The sequence below is a fragment of the Uloborus diversus genome, chromosome 1 (genome assembly GCF_026930045.1).
Source record: "Uloborus diversus isolate 005 chromosome 1, Udiv.v.3.1, whole genome shotgun sequence".
NCBI lineage: Eukaryota > Metazoa > Arthropoda > Arachnida > Araneae > Uloboridae > Uloborus > Uloborus diversus.
In genome coordinates, this window is record NC_072731.1 from 111717325 (window position 1) to 111723848 (window position 6524).

Genomic DNA, 6524 nt, shown 5'->3' on the forward strand with positions numbered 1-6524 from the left:
AATTTCAATGTATGCTACTTAACGAATTTAAACATTGCATTTATCAATTTGACACTGAATAATAACATTAAAATTGAAAAGTATATGATGATAAGATTTTTAAAAATGTACTTTTCGTACTAGTTGCAATATGGTAGTTCTACTTATGAATAAAAAAATAATAGTTTCTGGGAATACTGAATTTCAGATTCGGAAATTTTAGATTCGCTTTTACGATTGTTACATTAAAAATATAAGTGAAAATAGATACGTTATTTATGATTAAAATGGGCAAAAACACTTAAAGCAATCACACTTATCAATCTAGTTAAGAAAGAAAAATCTATAAACAAGCATTACAAATCATTTAACAGGAAAAAACTTCAAAAATAAAGATTATTTGATGAAATATTATTAAATACTTAATACATATATGGTTAAAGAAGCTAATTTTTTTTTCTTCTATAACTTAGTGTATCCCTTTAAAAGATAGGGAAACAAAATTTTACAGTATTTAAGACATAATAATTACTTAAATTTTTCAACATTCCTTTTTGATTTTATCAAAACATTTCCTTCAAAGCATGTAACTTATATTTTTTTTCTTAAAAGTAATAGATTATGAATGTCCGTTAAAGACTACTTGGTACTAAAGATAAAAATAAAAGAAACACAAACACAAATATATTCAACAAAATTGGTTGAGACAAAGGAAAAACTTTAAAATCCGGACGTTTTGTCCAGCCTGCTCAGAAAACTGGACGTTATGTCCTAGCTGTCCAAAAATGTGGACGTTCTGTCTTTGGACCTTTTGTCCGTCAGACATTGTGTCCGTTGGACGTTATGTCCGTCGGACGTTACGTCCCTTGGATGTTTTGTCCGTTGGACGTTTTGGTCATGGATGTTATGTCCGTGGACGTTTTGGATCTGGACGTTTTGTCCGGTTCCCGTAAAAAACACATTTCTACAACATTAATCTTTCTTACAAAAAGTCTACTTTGTTGAGCAACAACATCAATGGTATCCTCTGAATCTATTTGATTTAAAGTGTCCTTCTCTACAGACATCAACATGAGAGCTTCTAAATTTTCTTGAGAAAGGGTTAGACAAAAAATCATGAGTTTAAAAAAATGAATGAAGTTCAGGAGGGCTATGCACATCCTCATATCTTGGACAAGCATACGAATTGTACTCATGGCAGGTTCTGGGTTCTGGATACCGGAACAAATCCTTCTCTCTCTCTTTTTTTTTTTTCTTCAAGTTTAAACTGTCAAAGTATTTTATTCTTCCAAATCCTAAATTTTATACCAAAAAAGGGTGGGGGGGGGGGAGAAAAATGTTCTGCTGTCTTTGAGAAGTACATTAATAATCTTAGTTTATTATCTCCCTTAACAAATTACTCTTGAAAAAAAAACATAAAAAATGTGTGTAACAATAAATGGATAAAATTGGTACAGTATTTAGGCTTTAAATTAAAATTAAGTACAGTAAAACCTGTAGAGTTGACCATCCTTGTAAGTTGACCACCTGTCTATGTTGACCTTTTTTGTCAGGAACGGAATTAGTCCTATCTTATATAACGAAGGAAAACTTCTGTAACTTAACCACCTGTCTATCTTGACCACTAATGTACGCCAAATTTGGTTTGAAGTATTGTAAAAAAAAAAAAAAAAAACTTTGAAAGTTTATCATTTGGTTTATTTTTTAAAACTTTCTTCAGTAAATTATTTTATTTTATTATTTATTAATTTATTATTATTGTATTATTATTATTATTTGATAGCTTCCCAAGAATGTTTTTAATGCTTTGATGACGGACTAGAATTTTACTAACTAAACAGCAGCATAAAACTTATGCTGCTCTTTATTCTCCAAACTTGTTTTTCATTTGTTGTTCTATTTGAGATAGTTTTTTGTACTTTGTTCAATAAAAATAGGTGTCAGTAGAAAAGTACAAATTGTTTTCTTTCAGTTGCAATAGGTTGTGGCAATACTGTAATTGCGCTAAGGCCCGGATCTGTACATTTTGGGCCCTTTGAAACAAAATGGATAGGGCATCTCCCTAGTGGCCCAGTGTCTATTTGTAAAGTTAATAAGTCTTAATGCCAGTTTTTCTTCTTTTTTTTCTTCAATTTCTAGGGCCGTCAGCCCCCTTGAGGAAGTGAGCCCCCCGCACTGCGGGTACGCAGATATGGGCTTGCTAAAGAGTCCTTCTGGCTTATTTTGGGTGCAAGGGTTAAGATATAAGACATTTTAATTTTGCCTTTATGAACTGAGAGAGTCGAGCTTGTTGCTCTTCGGGCTGTAAGTGTTACATAAAAAGACTTCAAAAAGAAAGTTTTGAACTTGAAATTAATAAAAAGTATGAAATATTAAAATGAACTGAAAAAGGAGAAAGTCAGAGAAAATTAGCTGGCACATATAGAATTTCTAAAACTATGGCGTCTAATATAGTTTAAAACAAGGAAAAAATAATAAAACTATTTAAATAGTATTTTTAATTATGGTTTCACTTTCAATAATGTTAAACAATGAAAGTTAGTTAAACAGAAAGAGTAATAAAAGGTGAATTCCTCGAAAAATGAATACACGGTGCGAGAAATGACAAAAAATATTTCAAAAAATCGTTACTGCCCTTTATAAGTTGACCACCAAAGTACTGCACCGCGAGTGGTCAACTTACACAGGTTTCACTGTATACAAAAAATACCCAATATCGATTTTACGTTGCTCTAAAATTTGCCTTTTTAAAGGAAAAGGTAAGGGGGTGACGGATAAAAAAATGTTGGAAATCACTGTTTTAAATATTTATACTGTTAGTACTTTTATAAATTTTATCTTAGTTAAACGAAAATAGATGAATTGGACGGTGTTATACAAAAAAGAGTTATCCAACAAAAATTATCAAAAAAATAATGAGTTATTCACATAGGTTGGCAGATAAACTGTTACACTACGGGGATACAAAGACGATTTAAGCCAAATTCTATTTTAAAATGCCATCTATGAAGTTCAGTTTAGAACTCAATTTACTCAAAAGTACTGCTTGGTGGGTTGACCCATATTTGTGTAACATCGTCAGTTTGTTATAATTATAACCGATAGTTCAAGTTCTTATTATTTAAAGTGCTGATGACAAAAAAAAAAAAAATATTAAAAAACACATGATGATTAAAAATATTAAACTTACCTAAAAAAAATTCTTGTCACCGTTGGATTTAAAACACATGCAATCCCATTGAGCAGACGTTTTGCTCCTATTCATTCTATTCTTAGGATGGCGCCTTTCTCTTATTTCATTTGAAAAAGGTTCAATGTAATCTTTTCCCAGACAGATGGCCACAAAAAAAGATCCCCACCCCCAATAAAACTCCTTACCAGAATTCCAGGAAACATCAATCCCGAACAGATACGAGAGACACCCATGGACCCTGAAGGCTTCGCTTCGGACGAAGACCACCCAACCAAGACATTGTTTCGTTTTCCCTAGAGTCCCTATATGAAAACTACGTTTTCATATAGGGACTCTAGTTTTCCCTACGTAACAAGATACGGTAATAGTTAGGCAAGAACAGAGTAACGTCCTGAGAGTGACCGTTGGAAAAGGAGCGGCTGTCCTCCTCTCCCTCCCCCCCCACCCAAAAAAGAGCAGTTCTGGCTGCAGCCCTCGACACAAGAACGGCCGGCCTAGCTAAGAACTTTTTTTTAAAATAAAATTGAGGAAAACGGCACGTACACATTGAATGCACAGAAAACGGCCCGAGTTAAGGACGGCCCATGTGGAATTTTCCACATCTCACACGTGGCCAGTCCGCCCCTGACCCTTTGAGGAATATACCGACTTCACTTGAGAACACCATTTATTTCTTGCTTCTCTTTTTTTTCAGCCAACTGAAATCACTGTGTCAGTTGGTTGAAGAAAGAAAAAATATATATATAAAAAATGGTTGCAAAAAGGAAGCCTCCGTCCCTGAAAGAGTTAATAGTTTGTTCAAGCTTTTAATTGATGATTAGGAATGATAATTAGAAAACGGATAAGATTGGAAATATCATTCTATTTCGTGTTATCAAAAGAATATTATAAATGTAAATAAATAAAACTAATTCAAGCTTTTTAAATGAAACCTTGTTAATATTTTCGTTGAGAGAGATGTGGGATTTTGCCTGAAATGTTGTTCAAATCGGACAGGGTACGTTATGTAACATTCATATAGTTATACATTCGACTCCATAGATATAGATTTATTTATCCTCATATAAATAATGCCGATGATCGAGTAACCCGCGTGTTTCAATAATGAATTCGCACCACGACATGATATGTAATTCGATAATATGTTTTGGTAATGTTTAACATGCAGAGAAAGGCTTTATTGTGACGAGGCTGAACTCGATCCGGTAACTTGAACAGTTTTACTGGTAAGACTATGTCATATCAGAGGAACGAAGAAACGAAAACAATGAACGCTATCTACTGGAGTTTAGGGTTAATCCACTGGTGTTAGAGTTAAAATTTCAACTATCAAAATATCACCAAACAGGCAATTGCTTCGTTCAAATGAAGAAGAGTTGAAGCAATTTTCACCTGTCATGCTTTGACGGGTGACTTTCTAGTTTTCAAATAAAATGGCATAAGTACAAATGTACATATTTTGTTGAAATATATTACAAAGCTTTAATATTTTATTAAATTATCGCATGCATTTTCCAAGTAATTTCTGGAACAGTTTTCGTTTTCCGTTTTTCTTTTATTGTGCCCTTTTGATTAATAGAAAATATATCACTTATTTTCAGGAGGACGGAGGTTCACCCATATTTGGAAACTTAGTTTGTGATAACTTTCAGTTTAATGTTAATTTACAAACTGACAATAATTAATTTACCACTTAACATAAACTTTTTGTTAACTAATTTTAACTAAGGACTCTATTAATTTCAATTATTTAATTAATTTTAGTTAATTATCATATTTTAATGATCAGTTTTAATTGGATTTATCTTAGTCTTGTGTAATTATCAGCTACTAATTCTGCTTTAGCATGCCTCCTCCCTTGAAGTTCGTGCAACCTTGGACCCCCCCCCCCCCTTAACAAAGTTCTAGCTACGTGCCTGTTTGAGCACTCATTGACTGGACTAGTAGCCCTTAGTGGGTATAAGAGCTGATTTTATTTTGGTGTCAACAGCTAAAAAGGGGGTAGCGCAATCGCCCGTTCTTTTTTTCCATTGTGAAGTGCCCTATTTCAAGAAGTAATGCTACGTTCTGGTTGAAATTTGGAATATATGTGAATCCATATGTAAACAGGCTTTGGTTCAATTTTAACGCCAATCGCCCCAAGAGGTGTTGATTTTTTTTTTCTTTTTGCGAATAAAAATAGCTTTATTAATGCAACAATAAGAAAGATAAATCGTAATAGATTGTCATCTGCGTAGTTCTCGTGATTTTAATTGCATGGAAATGATCGGAAATATTATCTCAATGAAATAGAATTTTTAACTGTTGCCATCGTATATGTTTCTTAACAAATAAAATATTTGTAATTAATTCAAGCAAGGCTTTTAAAATAACTTTCAATTTTCACTCTTTGCTTTGCTTTTGTAATTATAATTCAAACACTGGGATGTTGGTCAAGTTTTTGCACGTGTAATTTTTTTTTTTTTTTTTTGGAATATTGCTTCCTTGTCAAGCATGGGGAGGGATCAGAAAAAAAAAAAATAAATAAAACTATAGAAGAAAGTTTCGTGATGGCCACAACATACAAGTTTCATTATGAGCTCATTACAATCCCAGTCAGAATTTTTATCCACAACTACGGTAGTCAAAACACATGATTTTCATACACTGCTTGTCACATTTTCAATTAATAATTACGTGGTGAAAAAATTGCAACATTTAAAAACATCGGTAAATCTCTTCTCACAGTTTTATTATTACTTTTTGGAAAGAACCCTTTACAGTACCATTCTGAAATTTTTTACCACTTATGCACCACATTTATTGAGCAATCCGAATTGCTTATTGTCCTTATTTAACCGCTGTTGAGGTTCTTTGATTTTTCAGCTTGGACCAGGGGCCTCTGCAGCACCAACATCCTCTGCAGGCACGGCTCCTCTGGTCCTGAGCACTGTTTCCCGGAATCCGCTTCTCCTGGGTGTTGGCGTCCATGTCCTACACACACACACGCTCATACACAAACACGCACATACACACACGCCTACGTGCATACACACAGGTCTACACACACACACTAGTCTACACAGGCACACACACACACGTAACCACCCAGGAGGAGGGACAGACTAGGGGGGACAGGAGCCGTTTCTAGAAACAAAAACTCCAATGAGTAGGGTCCTGTCGCAACTCGTGATTGCGAAAAACATAATTTGAATTAAAAATTTCAGAATTCAAATTCATTTTTTTCCTCTTTTTAAAAAAAATATCAATATGCTTCTTATGACTTTGAAATATTAGTGTCGCATAACCTTGTGAAGTGACATATAATTTTAAGTCATATCCCCCCCACCTCCCGAGAGCTTTAAAAAAACAC